At 43.9% G+C, this 13849-nt stretch overlaps 1 protein-coding gene across 4 annotated transcripts in view; it reads left to right on the forward strand.

The window, feature by feature from the left end:
* Window positions 1-1520: 1520 nt before the first annotated feature.
* WASF3 (WASP family member 3) overlaps window positions 1521-13849 on the forward strand; it is a 65689-nt gene continuing 53360 nt past the window's right edge. For 2 of the 4 annotated variants that reach the window (XM_039565592.1, XM_039565579.1), the window contains exons 1-2: window positions 1523-1608; window positions 5477-5517. The gene's annotated coding sequence lies outside the window, so the exon portion shown is untranslated. Of the gene's footprint in view, window positions 1609-5476; window positions 5518-13849 lie in introns of all 4 variants that reach the window. The other 2 variants (XM_039565601.1, XM_039565585.1) reach the window with 2 other exon arrangements.

A 13849-nucleotide genomic window follows, 5' to 3' on the forward strand; every position in this document is an offset into this window, starting at 1 on the left:
TATTGACTAAATAGTATTTATTCAAAGCTATTACCGAGACAGCGGCTGCCCCTTCAGCTTTCCATAGCCTGAAACACCACTTCCTCACTGCTCCTTGGAGTCCAAGTGACTGCAGCAGAGCAGCCTGAGCCTCCATGGATGAGGGCAGGTTGCTGAGCTGGTTAGACTGGCTGCCCATCATCGCGGCGGGCTATTGCCTGGTCCTCTTCTGTAGAGCATTATTCCCAGTCATGATAACGGTGGCGTTCCTGACCTCTTCGTCCCATATAAAGGCCAAGCAGAGACTCACTGTCGATCTGGACAGCCTGCTGAAATGGGCAGAGCAGCTGGTCGTCATCTTCACAAGCTTGCTGGTTTTGGATGCACTGTGTTAGTTATCATTAGGTATTGAAGCCCCCCCGGCCATTAAAATCCATCTAGCAGTTGTTCTACCCCCCCTGCCCCTCCAAAATCTGATTCACTTGATACACTCCCACCTACTTTTTTCCTAGAGGTTTTGCGGCGCGCAACAAAAGCCCCCGCTCCAGGGATAACCACAAAGGACAGCAACTCAGGCAAAGCTGGAAGGGGCACATTGTAGGGGCTGGGTCGGCAGCTGCAGCCCTCGCAAGGCACCTGCCCAGCGGGACAAGGGCCCCGCCGGCGGCAGAGTCCGCCGGTATACACATGGATCTCTTGGGGGCCCAGATGACCAGGAGCTGGATTCAGCAGGAATTGGGTCGCAAGGGCAAGGAAAGGGCAGGGGAGGGGTGGGTGTGCCTGTGGCAGTCAGGATTGAGGGCAGGAGCGCCGCAGAGGCCTCTTGCGGGCAGAAAAGGGGCCAGGGAGGTGGGAGCGTGACAGCACAGACCCCGCGAGCGACGTGGGGGAGATGCCCGATGGTCCCGTGGGCTGCGAGGGACTGGCCACCGCTGTCCCGCAGCCGGGGCCGGGCGGGGAAGGGGCGGCTCGGGCACCGGGGCTGGAGGCGGCTGCTCCCGGTGGGCACATGGGTCTCGGGGACCGTCTGGGAGCCCCAGGGCAGCCGCCACACCCTGGGGGCTTGAGCGGCCGCACGGGACGAGGCGGGACTCAAGCCGGGGCTGGCAGGGGTCCAAGCGGCGGGGACGGCCGAGGCGGCCGCAGGAGAGACGAAGGGCTGAAGGGATGGAGGGATGGATGGATGGAGGGATGGATGGAGGGATGGAGGGATGGAGGGATGGAGGGATGGAGGGATGGAGGGATGGAGGGATGGAGGGATGGAGGGATGGAGGGATGGAGGGATGGAGGGATGGAGGGATGGAGGGATGGAGGGAGGGAGGGAACTGCCATGCCCGCGCCCGACCGCTCGCAAGCCCCAGGTACGGCCGCTGATTGACAGCTCGCCCCGCCCCCCGGAGCCCTCATTGGCCGCTCCCCACGCCGATCGGCGCTCGGCGCCGCGGGGCGCTGCTCCCCATTGGCGGGCGCCGCCCCGCCCCCCGCGCGCGGGCCAAAAGGGCGGTAAGGGGCGGGGCCGGCGGCTCAGGGGGCGGGGTCGGCCGCGGCTTAGCCCGCGAAGGCGGCGGTGGCTGGAGCGGTGGAACGGCGGCGGCGGCTGGAGCGGGATGGGACGGAACGCGGTGCCAGGTGGGTGCGGGGCTCCACTCCAGCCCCCCACAGCCGCCGTGCAGGGAGGGCAGGAGGGTGGGCGGCTGCGCTCAGGAGGTTCTTTCCCGCCTGGGAGGAGCGCGGAGGGGGAGCAGACGCTTTTTAGCGGTCTTCAGCCCGTGGGGATAATCCCGGCGCTGCCCTGCGGGAGCCCCCTTTCTCCTCCCGGTCGCGGCGGGGGCGCCGGTGGGTCGCTCCGGAGCTGCTGGCTGTGCTCCGCTGGCCCGGGCTGAGCTGCCCGTCCTCGGGCCCTCTCGCCTCAGCTTTGTTCCGAGTCCTCCCGCTGGCCTCGGCCTCTCGCCGGTCCCCGGAGCCGCGGGGCGCGTTCCCCTTCCCCCCGCCGCTCTCGGGGGAGGCTCCGGAGCCCTCCGTGCGCGGGGTCGGGGACAGGCCCCCGAACTGTTCCCCGTGTTTCCCACGGCCCCGGAGCGCTCCGTCCGGCAGCGGGAACACGGCGCCCATTCCCGGGAGCCGCCCGCCCGGGCTCGTTCCCCGCTCGTGTTCGCCCCCCGAGAGCGGCCCCCGCGGCGTGGCACCGGCAAGGCTTTCTCATGTCCAGCGCTCTTCAAGTACTTAGAAATAATCGTCTTTGGCTTTGAAGGGCGCTGGGAGTCCTTGACAGCTCGGGAACTTTTAAACCCTTCCCCGCCCCACCACGTTTTTTGTCTTTTGGGTTTTTTTGTGGGTTAATTTTATTTTTTTACTTGGTTCTTGAGTAAATGTGTCGCTGCGAAGAAGCTGGGAGTCTGAGTGAGTGCAGGCGTGGGAAGACAGGGATGTATCTCAGCTGCTGAATGTCTAACACTGACCTAAAAGCAGTTAAGAAATGCTTTGTTTATTCTCCTTCTTTCTGATACAGTTCTGTAATCGCTGCAGATAACAGGAGAAGGGCTGATAGTTTTAGGTTGAGCAGTAATCTCTGAAGAGGGGCCAGTACTTGAGTGATGGGTTATTGGATACAGTTGTGAGATTCCTTGATAGAAAATGCTTCAAAAGACAAATGGTTTAGTGTGTGTAGTTCTTTGTGCCCCTTTTGTAAACTACAGGGAATGAGAGGACAGTATTCCTATTAGAAAAAAATGGGGGCAAATTATGAAAGCAGCCAGGAACTTCAAGAAACTTTACATCTGGGGATGAGGAGGTTGTTTTGTCTTGCCTATCATGCAAGACTGGCCTTCTTTTTAAAACTTTACATCGGGAATCAAAAAATGTTACATTTAGAGGAGACAGACTGTTGTTTTGACTTTGGCTGACACAGTATTTTCCATAAACTAATAGTGAGTGAACTTGAGAGGAATGAAGTAATGGAATAAGGCTGCAGTTGTTATCCTTCAGTATGCTGTGCCACACTACTGTGATCTGTAGTTCAGATGCTAAGTTATGTGGCCTCTAATATATGGGGGCTGACACAATATGCAATAATCATGCTAGAGTAGTGCTCAGGCTGGAAAGCTGTTAAAGTTACGGGTTACGGTGCTTGCAAACTTCAAGGATTCAGGATTAAGCCTTGTGTTTGAGCCATGGAACTGAGCTTTGTTAGTTGTTATGCTACAGCTTCTTGCCTTTAAGTTCTCATCAGAAGAAAATATGCTAAGATGGAAGGACAGTTATCTGCCCACAGGCCCCAAGTCATTCTTAGTAAGAATTAGGATGTTTTATCTGCAGCTATTCATTTGAGACCAGGACCATACTATGTTTCCCTTAAATGATGTGGAAACTTGATTTGTTTCCAGCCAAATTCTGGGGATGAGTTGTGCAAAGCAAACTTCTTCTGTCCCTTGCTGGAAGATTAGTTTTGTGTTTATATAGCTAGCGGCAGTATGAATGGAGTTATTAGGCAGTGAACACAGAGGTTTTGTTGTATGTGAAATAATGTATAATTGAGCCAGTCCTCTTCTCATTTTCCATGGCTATTTTCCTCAAATAAGGAGAAAACAGAAAACATTTTTTTTAAGCAGATACTGAAACAATAGTCTTGATTATACTCAATAGTTACAGAAATTGAATAGTCTTTGTTAATCTTTCCATTTGCCCATGGAAATATTAAAAATTATTTTACATGTCAGAAATAGCATTGCTGGTGCTTTAAAAAGGTATTTTCATAGCAGGAATAAGTTATCACCACTGCATGTTTGATTTATATGGTATAACACGTGTGACATTTCATAGTTAATAGCAGTATAAACCTGTTTTGTTTCTCAGTATATGCCTTTTCTGTAAAACATGCCTCAAGGGATTATGATTTTAGGAGTAGCAATATAAACTCCTTGCACATCAGCCACTCTTTGGTGTGCCTGCTTTAGCTCAGGTTTATTTACTTTATTCTTTAGTGAGAAGGTATATGCCATTTATTTTTCTGAAACAAGAATAACACAGTCTGTGGGCAGTATTTCTGTATGGAGGAAAGAGAAAGAAAAGCCATCATCTGACAGATGATAGAGTATTTTGAAGTGTCTTACACAGTGATGAGGACAGGGTTACTGAAAACCTAACCAAATCAGAGCAGATACTTTGGTGAAGAATTCCAGAAGAGCTGATGGTAGCTGAGTGTTTCAGTCACTGTATCAGTGTCACCTGGACAGTGAATTAGCTTTCATGCCTTTGCAAGTCTTCCTTTTGGGATTAAACTTCCTGCATGGACAGTCACATCTTTGTGTACTTGTTTTGAGCAGTCCCAGAGCACTGTCTTCCAGAGTTCTCTTGACTGCTTTCTGTGAGGAAGGAGCAAAATATGTCGTTGCAGTTAGTTTCAGTCTGCTCTTGCAGGCTTGTCTTTAGGTGATTTGTACTTAATGTTGTCTTGTAACTGCACTTGAATCTGATACAGGTTGTATAATACAACTCTTCTTGGACTTATCAATTCAAATGTGATGTGTTATTACTTCCTGGTTCACGTGTGGCTCCAGTTAAAATTTTTGGACAAATCGTGGTCATTACTTTTGACTTGTTTTTATTTTATTTTTGCTTGCATAGGTTCCTGAGCTACAGGCAGTGAATCACTTGAATTGCACTACGGGTATAAATTACTGACCAGGTTGTGCATGTCCAGTGGCTTATGATACTAAGTTTTGTATCTCAATAGCAGAAATACAGTCGTATACAGTACTGATGGGGAGCAATTGATTTTGTCAGGCTAATTTCTTAGTTCTCTAATCTTAATGGCATTCATATATGGAAACCACTGATAGGATCAGATTACAAATGTCTTCCAGTGTAGGATATAACTACTTTGCCTGCAGAAGCTTCCCTGTACAAGGAGTATGATGAGTTGCAGGCTGCCACTGCTTCTTCTCTTAAAAGGTGGAGGTAGAGGGTGGCTATTAACCTCTCCATATGGAAGACTTGCATACAGAATACCTGTAATCTAAGAAAAATTAGTGTCTCGACTGAGAATTAAATTGAGGCACCTCGAGCCTTAGCTCAGTAGCAGAACTGCCATAGAACTTATATTCTCTCCTGAGGACTTAGTCTCCCATTAGAGATAGTAATGAAAATAACCTCAAGTTACACCAGATTTATTTGTTCAATTTTAACCAAATGTTTTCCTTCACATTAAACTATTGCTTAGATCCAAGCTAACCTTTGGTAAAAGCTGTTGAAATGTTGCATTGGGTTGTTTTCTTAACTGGTAAAGCACGGTTGTTTTTCAACCCTCTTTTGAAAATTCAAATAATTGAAATATTTTTAGCTACTCAGATGTAATTTGTTCTGTCACAAGAGAAACCGAAACATTTGGGAAGAAATTAAGAAGTTTGTTTGTACAGACAGCTGGAGATCAAAATGGCACCCTTTGTGCTGATTTAGCTGCAAACTTGAAGCTTATCTTTGGTTTCTTTGTTTTTGGCAGGTGAAGTAGCTGGAGAATTATTTTGAAGGCTTCTAAGAACGGTAAATATTTGTTGGATTTGGTAGTTTTTATTTGTATTAAGGATTTATAGGTGTCTGGAATTTCAACACATTGTGAATTAGTTTTTCCTTTCACATACTGAAATATTCTGCCATTGAACTGATGGTGTTTTCTGGGTCTAGAAATGACCCAGAATGTATGGGGATGATTTTTTTTTTTTGTGGACTTCTCAATTCAGCAGAATTTTAGTTACTCCTTCAAGATTCTTGGTGCCCCTTCCTATCTGTTACTAACAAATAAGATCTCTTTATTCTAACAGAGATTTGGTAGCCAAATTCAGTGATTGGGACAGCGTGTGTTTCTATTGAGTGTAAAGCATAGTATGCCAGATTTAATAAATATTTTGGGTTTGAATATTCATTATACTTGTGCCACTTGAATGCTTGAACTGATTTACTCTTTTATATTTTCAAGTATATGTTCTAGAAGCAGAAAAATTGAGTGTTATTCAGTACTTCAGCTGATCCCAGGTTTCTTGGGCATATTCACAATGGCAAACCACTTTTACAGCTTGTGTATGTAATGGGTGATGCATAATACATCAAAACATGTTAATAGTATCCAGTGAATGTTGGAATTGATTTCTTGATGTTTGTTTTGAAATCCCGTAGTTGAAAAGGTCAGTATCAAGTGATGCTGAGGAAAACCTTTCATCTGCTATGGACTTGGCTTTGTCCTAACAGAGCAACAGGCAGCTGTGGGGACTAATGTGCTAGAAGACGAGGCCTGCAAAGCTTGTTTTATTTTGAAACTTCAAACAGCCTTTGGAAACACTTCTTTGAGAAGTTCTTCTGCCTCATTACATGTGAATGAATAAATGAAGTTTGAACTTGTGAATTAGAAGGCGGGGGCTTTAGTGGCAATGTGGCTTTTTAGTTCATTTTTCTGCGGCAGTTAAATCTTGCTGATGAGTTTTCTATAGAATGTTGAAATTCTCTGGAACTTATATCAGTACAGGTGTACTGCAGAGTTATTTCCAGGGAAAGTAGTTTTTCTTTTTAAAGCTTGGCTGCTGCTTTGAATGCTTAAACAGCTATAAACGTGGACAAGAATACATCACTTCAAATGAAGCCTTTTATTTCATGCCGGATTTGAAGGCATTCTTGTATCAATGTTTTTTACACGTGGAATATTGACATTTATTCTCACCTCTGCCTGCCAACTCAAGCTGGAGTGGGCCTGCAATTAAATCTTAAGTCATGTTTAAAGAGGATGTCCTGGTACAGTTATACAAGTGGTTTGGTCACAGTTTCAGGTTATTTAACTGACTAGTAGGAGAAGGGTATTTGCATTTCTAGACAAGCAGATGTGCAAGTCATGTGCTTTCTATCCACCCTTCTTTTGGCAGAAGGAACCAGGAACTAGCATTTTAGTGACTTTCTTTTTTTTCCCCTAGATGGAGGAGATCCTGTCTCCTCCTGCTCGGCCAGCTTGCTTCTGTTGAAGCTTTCCCTTCAAATCCTACAGGTCTTGTACATCTTCACTGTAGCAATCACTGTATGGTTATAGCAAGTGAAGAGTTGCAAAGCTTGGGCATGGTAAGTGTGATATACCTGAATGTTGAAACGAGGAGCTACAAATGCCTTCCAGAGGAATGTCTGAGAATGCACCAAGGTATCATCTTTCAGCCCTTGCGTGAAATGTTGCTGTTGTAACATTTCCCTCTGTCATCAAGTGCTGCTCATGCCCTTGTAGACTATCCTGAAATTTCAGGTATCCTTTGATTCAGAGCGGATAGCTCCACACAAGCACGAAGTGAACATTAGGAGCTATACCTAGTTATAGCTCAAGCTATTAATGCTGGAAAGACAGACCTTCGTGTCTAGTGGCTGAATTTCTGTACTGGATTTGCACTGGTAATGACACGAGAAGCTTCCATGTTGGCAGACTAATAAGTGGTTAAGTTTTTAACCTTAAGGATTTTTCTTATCCTGAAATAGCTGCATCTGAACTACCACTGTGACATCTTTGGGATTCTGTTCTTTTTTTCTAGACTAGTTTCTAGCTTACTGGGGAAGATGTGTGCTTTGCAAAATGTTGTTCTGGTTGCTGTACCAACAATTCTGAGGGCCTTGAAGCTTGCATGGATCTGCAGCTTGCTGTTATGCTTGGTCACTCAGCTGGCTGAAGCATTGTCTGACTAGTTTGCTTGATGCTGGAGCAAGTTTAGCAGGCTTCAGTAATTTCTCTAGTTTGGAGGGTGATGGCTAGTTTCTATTCAGTGAGATTTAGAACTCTTATTTGCAAAAACTGGGGAGAGGCAGGTAATACTCCACAGCTGGGGAAAACTTCAGAATTTCTGTTGTCTTAGCTGCTTGAAATGGACTAAATATTTTACATTACTTGGTAAATTGGTACAGTTACTATTTCTGTGAGTTACTAATGAAGGACAGACTCAAATATTGTAGCAGATTGAACCCTCATCTTAAAATTGTGGCTTTCTGAAGTGTACAGAAATAAGTCTTACGTAGTATGTAATCCAACTTGCATGCTTCTATTAGCCATTTTGTCTCTCAATCTAAAGCTATTGAGGCAGCAGTGAAATAACCACCTTTATTGGGTATGTAGTATTACTGCTGCCTGTGACAACAGCTGCTGAAACCTCAAATCCATTGCCTTCTCTCCCTGTTCCATGCTTTAAAATGAAGCTGTTAATGTTTTGTGTGCCACTTCCTCATTTGCATTTTCTGTTCCACTTCCTCTTGCTGCAAACTCTCGCTGATGCATTTTTTCTGAAGTCTTTTACTTCCCTTTGAAACTCTCTTCTGTATCCTAGTATTCCTGGTAAAAAAGGAAAACATTATGGTGAACTTCTGCTTTGTGTCATTTCTAGTAAAGTCCACAGATGCCTTATTTTTAGAGAGTGAAATACTTGAAGATGTAAAAAACACAAACCACAACAAAAGCTCTTCCCAGTGCCACATGCATCCCTGAAAAAATTTAAAATGGAGGGAAGTAAATGCAAGACACGAAGTGTAAATCCTTGCCAAATGTAAATCCTTCTTCCCTTAGCTGAGTGAACTGCTTACTATCAAATTTCTTTAAGCCACAGAATGTTTTTTTTGGCAGGAACATCAGAAAGAGTTTTCTTTCTTTTAAACAGTTGTTGTTTAGAAAACAAGCATATGTTTGGCATCATCATGGATCTCTAAAAGAGGAAAAAGTGATTTTATTTTCAAAACATATAGTAGAGCTGTGTTTTCAGCAGAATCAAATGTTAAATGCTTCTGGAAGCTTAAGTATAATAGTGTGTCCATGCAGTTGGTTGTCAAGGTTGAAACAACAAGCACAGTTAGCCCCAAGCTGCTAAATGCAAATCCAAGCTTGGCAAGTGTTTTTCTCAGCCAAGTTAGCTGAGGAAGTTAGAGAAGCATGTAGGCAGCTTGTAATAATCAAGTTTTTTAAAGCAAACTTAAATGTTGAGGTTCAGGTATAAATAAATGCAGCTTCGTTTTATACTTTTTGGTAATGGTGATGTTAGCTGTACGATCTGTGACTCTAAATCTATAGTTTGAGTATCCCCACTGTTACTCATCTTGGTGGAATTATGGCTGTTAATGGTTTTGAATATGAAGCATTAGAAAAATACACTGAATTAGTTTTTTAGGTTTTGTGAACCTAAGAGATGACAGTCTAAATAGTGAACAGCTTTGATTTGTTGGTCAAAGATAACTTTCTTCATGCCTCATCACAGAACAATAAACACAGCATAGAGCAGTCCGGGTTACTCAAAAGAAGTTTGTCAGGCTCATTCAGTTACAGGGATAGGCTAAGAAAGGAGAAAAATGACGTGCTTTAGCACTGGGTGGGAAACATCAGGGAGATTGAACTGTGAGGGTGGGAAGTATGGGTGTTGAATCTAGAGGAATAAAACAAGTGAATTTAATTGAGGGTTACTGAGAGTTCTTATATTCTCTTAAGATGTTCAGCCTGATATTTTAGAGCTAAAATATGGAGGAAACCCGCAAACAAAAGCTTGTCTGAAATACAAAGCTTGGAGGACAAGTGTTCTTTTGTCAGAAGTGTATTTTTGAGACTTCTAAATCCACTTCGAACAAAAAACTAAAATAAATGTAACTGTAGGAAGATAAGACTGTAGAAATAATTGAATTCCATTGTGGATTAGTTAATTTGCATTATATTAGTATTTAGTGTTCTCTAAAATATGCCTTCCATACTTTTTTGCTCATTTCTGCAGGTGTTTAATGAAGCGTTCATCCTCTTTTCTTGTTGAAAGCATACAGGACTTGCTGCTCTAAATTAGATTCTTATTAGGTGTTAAAAGAAGAACAAGCTTGGCCCAAGTGGGAAGCTTAAGCAGTATGTTTTCCTGTAGGCTTGAAACAACTTTTGGTGATTCTGGATATAAGAGAACATGACCTATGGAACCGCTGGCCCATAAGTAGTAGTTTTGTTGCAGAATGGGCTTACTTACATGTTAACTCAGTAATAGGCCACTCCTAAATAAATGCCTTTCTCAAGGGCGAAATATCTCTATACTGTTGTTATACTTGAAAATGAGGTAGTTGTGAAAACGTAGGATCTTGAAAGTGTTGGGGGCACTCACCTCTTAAAAAAAAAAGTATGATTTCCATGGTAATCTGCAACAAGATTTTCAAAAATAACAAAGCCAGTATGCATCTGCACTGCAGATGAAAAACTGTATTTCTGCAATGCAGAAAGAAAAACTATATTATTTGGGGTCAGATGATAGTTTTAAGTGGTACTTCATAAAGGAGGCTTTGAAAAAAACAACGAACCCCAAACATCAACAAAAACCTCCAAACAGACAAGGTTCCATGCCTTCTTGGATGAGCTGTTTCAGTTCACTGTGCTTGATGCAGAATTTGCCAGGGGGTTCATAACCTGTAATAACATGAATGGTCAGCTCAGATGATGTGGTGCTTACACCACCTTAGCACTTACTAGTCACAGAGCTCACGTCTGAAGACCTACATAAGCATTTCAAACTGAGGTCAGGTGTGGTAGAAGAGTAAAGGCATCACATTCTTGATCTGGTGTGGCTTTAGTTGCAACCTTCCACCCATCTGCAGTGCATGTGCTGGTGCTCTTTGAACAAAAGCTTCATGCACTGGATATCTGTAGTTTTGATTGAGCCTCCTTGTTTGGTTGTATTTTATTCCTCTACTGCTCTTTTGCCAGCACCAGGCAGCTGTTAAATGAAGAGGGGAAGAGGAAGCCATGTGTCACAGCTGTGCAGCTCTGGCCTTGCCCTCTGCGAAGTGGAGTTGTTACTCTTCAAAGCATTGTGTGGTTTCTGCTATTTTGTAGGCGGAGGTGGGAAGAGGTGGATTTGAAGCTGTGCCAGGTTTCCGGCTGACTCTTCTCTCTTCCCACCCCAGAGCGAAGTGGTCAGTAATAACCAAAATAGCTGCTTGTTTCCATTTCCAAATGTAAGCTACACACTGCTCTAGAGCTGTCAGCTGCTGCCTGGGCAGGCATGGCATTGCCCTGGGACACGGCATACCTTCTTTCCTGTGATACATCCTGTGCCTCCACTCCTGCTTACATAGGGTTAAACAGAACAGCTGCTCTTCAAATGAAAAAAAAAAAAATCCTTGCATGTTTATTGGCAGCCCATGTCTTTCAGCAACCAGTTGCCACATTAAATGTCGGTTTGGTTTTTTTTCCCCCAAAAGTCAAGATATTTTGTATCTGACATGATGTAAATTTGTATTTAATTATTGGAAATCTAAATTGTTTATAGTTTTCAAAATGTTCAACAGAGGAAGGCAAAATTGAAATGGGTATTTTCTGGTTATTGGAAGACTGAGGAAGGGATGCAGACAAGAAACCAATCCAGAATAGGATAATTTACCTGCAATCACATTATTATGGAGAAATCTAAGATGTATATATTGTATGTATGTATTAAGTAATTTAGGTTTTCTTTGTGGTCGCATCGTATCTTTATTATTGTTTCTAAATCTCTTAATGGAAATTACTTTGTAAGGTGCTGCATTTGTGGCAGTTGACTGCCTCTTCTTCCTCCCCCCAGTAGAAAATACTAAACATGGCTGTGAATGTCACAGTGAAGTAATGTGAAGGACAGGATTTACTGAATTTATTGAATGGGAATATGTAGTGGGAACAGGTAAAACTAATCTCTTTAGTTAGTGTCTGTGTGGCGTTGAATCTGATGGTAAGGCAGTAGATGACCTGGATGGGTTATGTGATTAAGATAATGAAGTTGATACTTTTCATTACCCATATTAAAAAAGTATTTTAAAATTCCCTTTTATGAAAACAGGTCTTAATTAAAACCATAAAAATCTCATGCTAACAGCAGGCATGATGGTTTTAAGCCACTTCAGCCTTCTTTTCAAAAGAAAAAGTGGACTTTATTTCACATACTTTGGGATTTCTGGTGATTTGTTTGATCTTCCTAAAGTGCTAAGCTCCTCTACATTGAGTAAGATTTGAGGGCACAGATCCATGCAAAAACTGTTTTAGTATAACTGGCTTATAAATAAAAATGTTAATAACAAAGAAGACCCAAAAGAAACAAACAAAACTGCCTGTTGTATCTGGCCCTTTAAAAACAGGAGGAGGGAGGGAAAAAAAACCGTAGAGCAATTGGGATAGACCTGAACCATGTAGAGTGTTCCAGTCTCTTTCAAGAACTGCTTTCCAGCTGGGGTGTAGAATGGAGTAATTCAACACATAAGTTTCACCTGTTAAAATGCTTTCATTTTTCTCCCTCCCTTCTCACCCTCCTTGTTTCTTTATTTATGTCCTTTATTGAACCCCATAGGTGAGCTGTAAGGAGTGACTCTTTAATTCCATTGAGTTTTAATTTTATAAATGGTGGCTCTTTAATAATTAAATCTCTGTTATACCTATGTCTGTTTGAAAACAATTTATATGCTTTTTGAGACTTTAAAGCTGGGGGAAAACCCCACACTTTTCACAAATATCTTCAAATCCGTGTCCTAGTGATAAAACATACTAGTTTTATGTATAGAGAGAGATCTGTGTCTGTAGATACACAAGGCTTTATAAATAGTGAGAACTAAACTACAGTATTAGCTACATGCATACCTAAGTATGTGCATATGAGAGAGCTGTTTATGAGAATAGAATATTTCACTTGGAAGGGACCTAGAGCCATCATCCAGTCCAACTGTCTGACTGCTTCAGGGCTGACCAAAAGCTAAAGCATGTTGTTAGGGACATGGTTCAAATGTCTCTTAAACACTGTCAAGGGTTGAGGCATCAACCACCTCTCTAGGAAGCCTGTTTGAGTGTGTGACCCCTCCCTTTTGTAACGAAATACTTCCTACTGTCTAGCCTGAACCTCCCCTGGTGCAGCTTTCAACCATTCCCACATATCCTGTCACTGGGTCCCAGGGAGAAGAGTTCAGTACCTCCCTCTCCATATCCCTTCCTTGGGAAGCTGTGGAGAGCAATAAGGTCATGGCTCAGCTTCTGTTTCTCCAAACTAGACAAACCCCATGTCCTCAGCCACTCATCACAGGACTTTTCCTCCCAGCCCCTTTTCCAACTTTGTTGAGCCCCTCTGGACACATTCAAGCACCTTCACAACCTTCCTAAATTGTGCAGCCCAGAACAGCAGACAATCCTTGCGGTAAGGCCACACCAACACTGAATGCAGCAGGACAATCCCCCTTTTTGCCCAGCTGGTGATGCTGTTTGATGCACCCTGGGATGGGGTTTGCCCTCCTGCCTTCCAGGGCTCACTGCTGACCCAGACTGAGCTGCTGCATACTGTGAACCCCAGACCCCTCTCTGCAGGGCTGCTCTCCAGCCACTCCTCTCCCAGTTTATACTTGTGCCTGGCATTACTTCGTCCTGGGTGCAAAATCCGGCATTTGGACTTGTTAAATGTCATGCTATAAATCATAGCCCAATGTTCCAACCCATGTAGATCCCTCTGCAAAGCCCCCCATCCCTCAAGAAAGCCAAAAGCCCCTCCCAGTTTGGTATCACCAGCAACCGCAGTAATGGTGCACTGAACTCCTGCATCCAGATCATTGGTAAGTACAGGAACAGGACTGGCCCTAGAACTGATCCCTGAGGAGCACCAGTGGGGACTGGTCACCAGCTGGGTGTAGCCCCGTTCACTACAGCCCTTTGAGCTCTGCCCTTCAGCCAGCATACCATGAACCCGCTCATCCTACAGCTGGACAACTTGTCCAGAAGGATGCTGTGAGAGACAGTATTAAAAGCCTTCCTAAAAATCCAGAAAAACTGCATCTGCTGCCTTCCCTTCATCCACTAGATGTGACCTTATCAGAAAAAGTTACCAAATTAGTGTATTTGTTAGGACTT

This window comes from Corvus cornix, chromosome 1, assembly GCF_000738735.6.
Source record: "Corvus cornix cornix isolate S_Up_H32 chromosome 1, ASM73873v5, whole genome shotgun sequence".
In the NCBI taxonomy this organism is placed as follows: domain Eukaryota; kingdom Metazoa; phylum Chordata; class Aves; order Passeriformes; family Corvidae; genus Corvus; species Corvus cornix.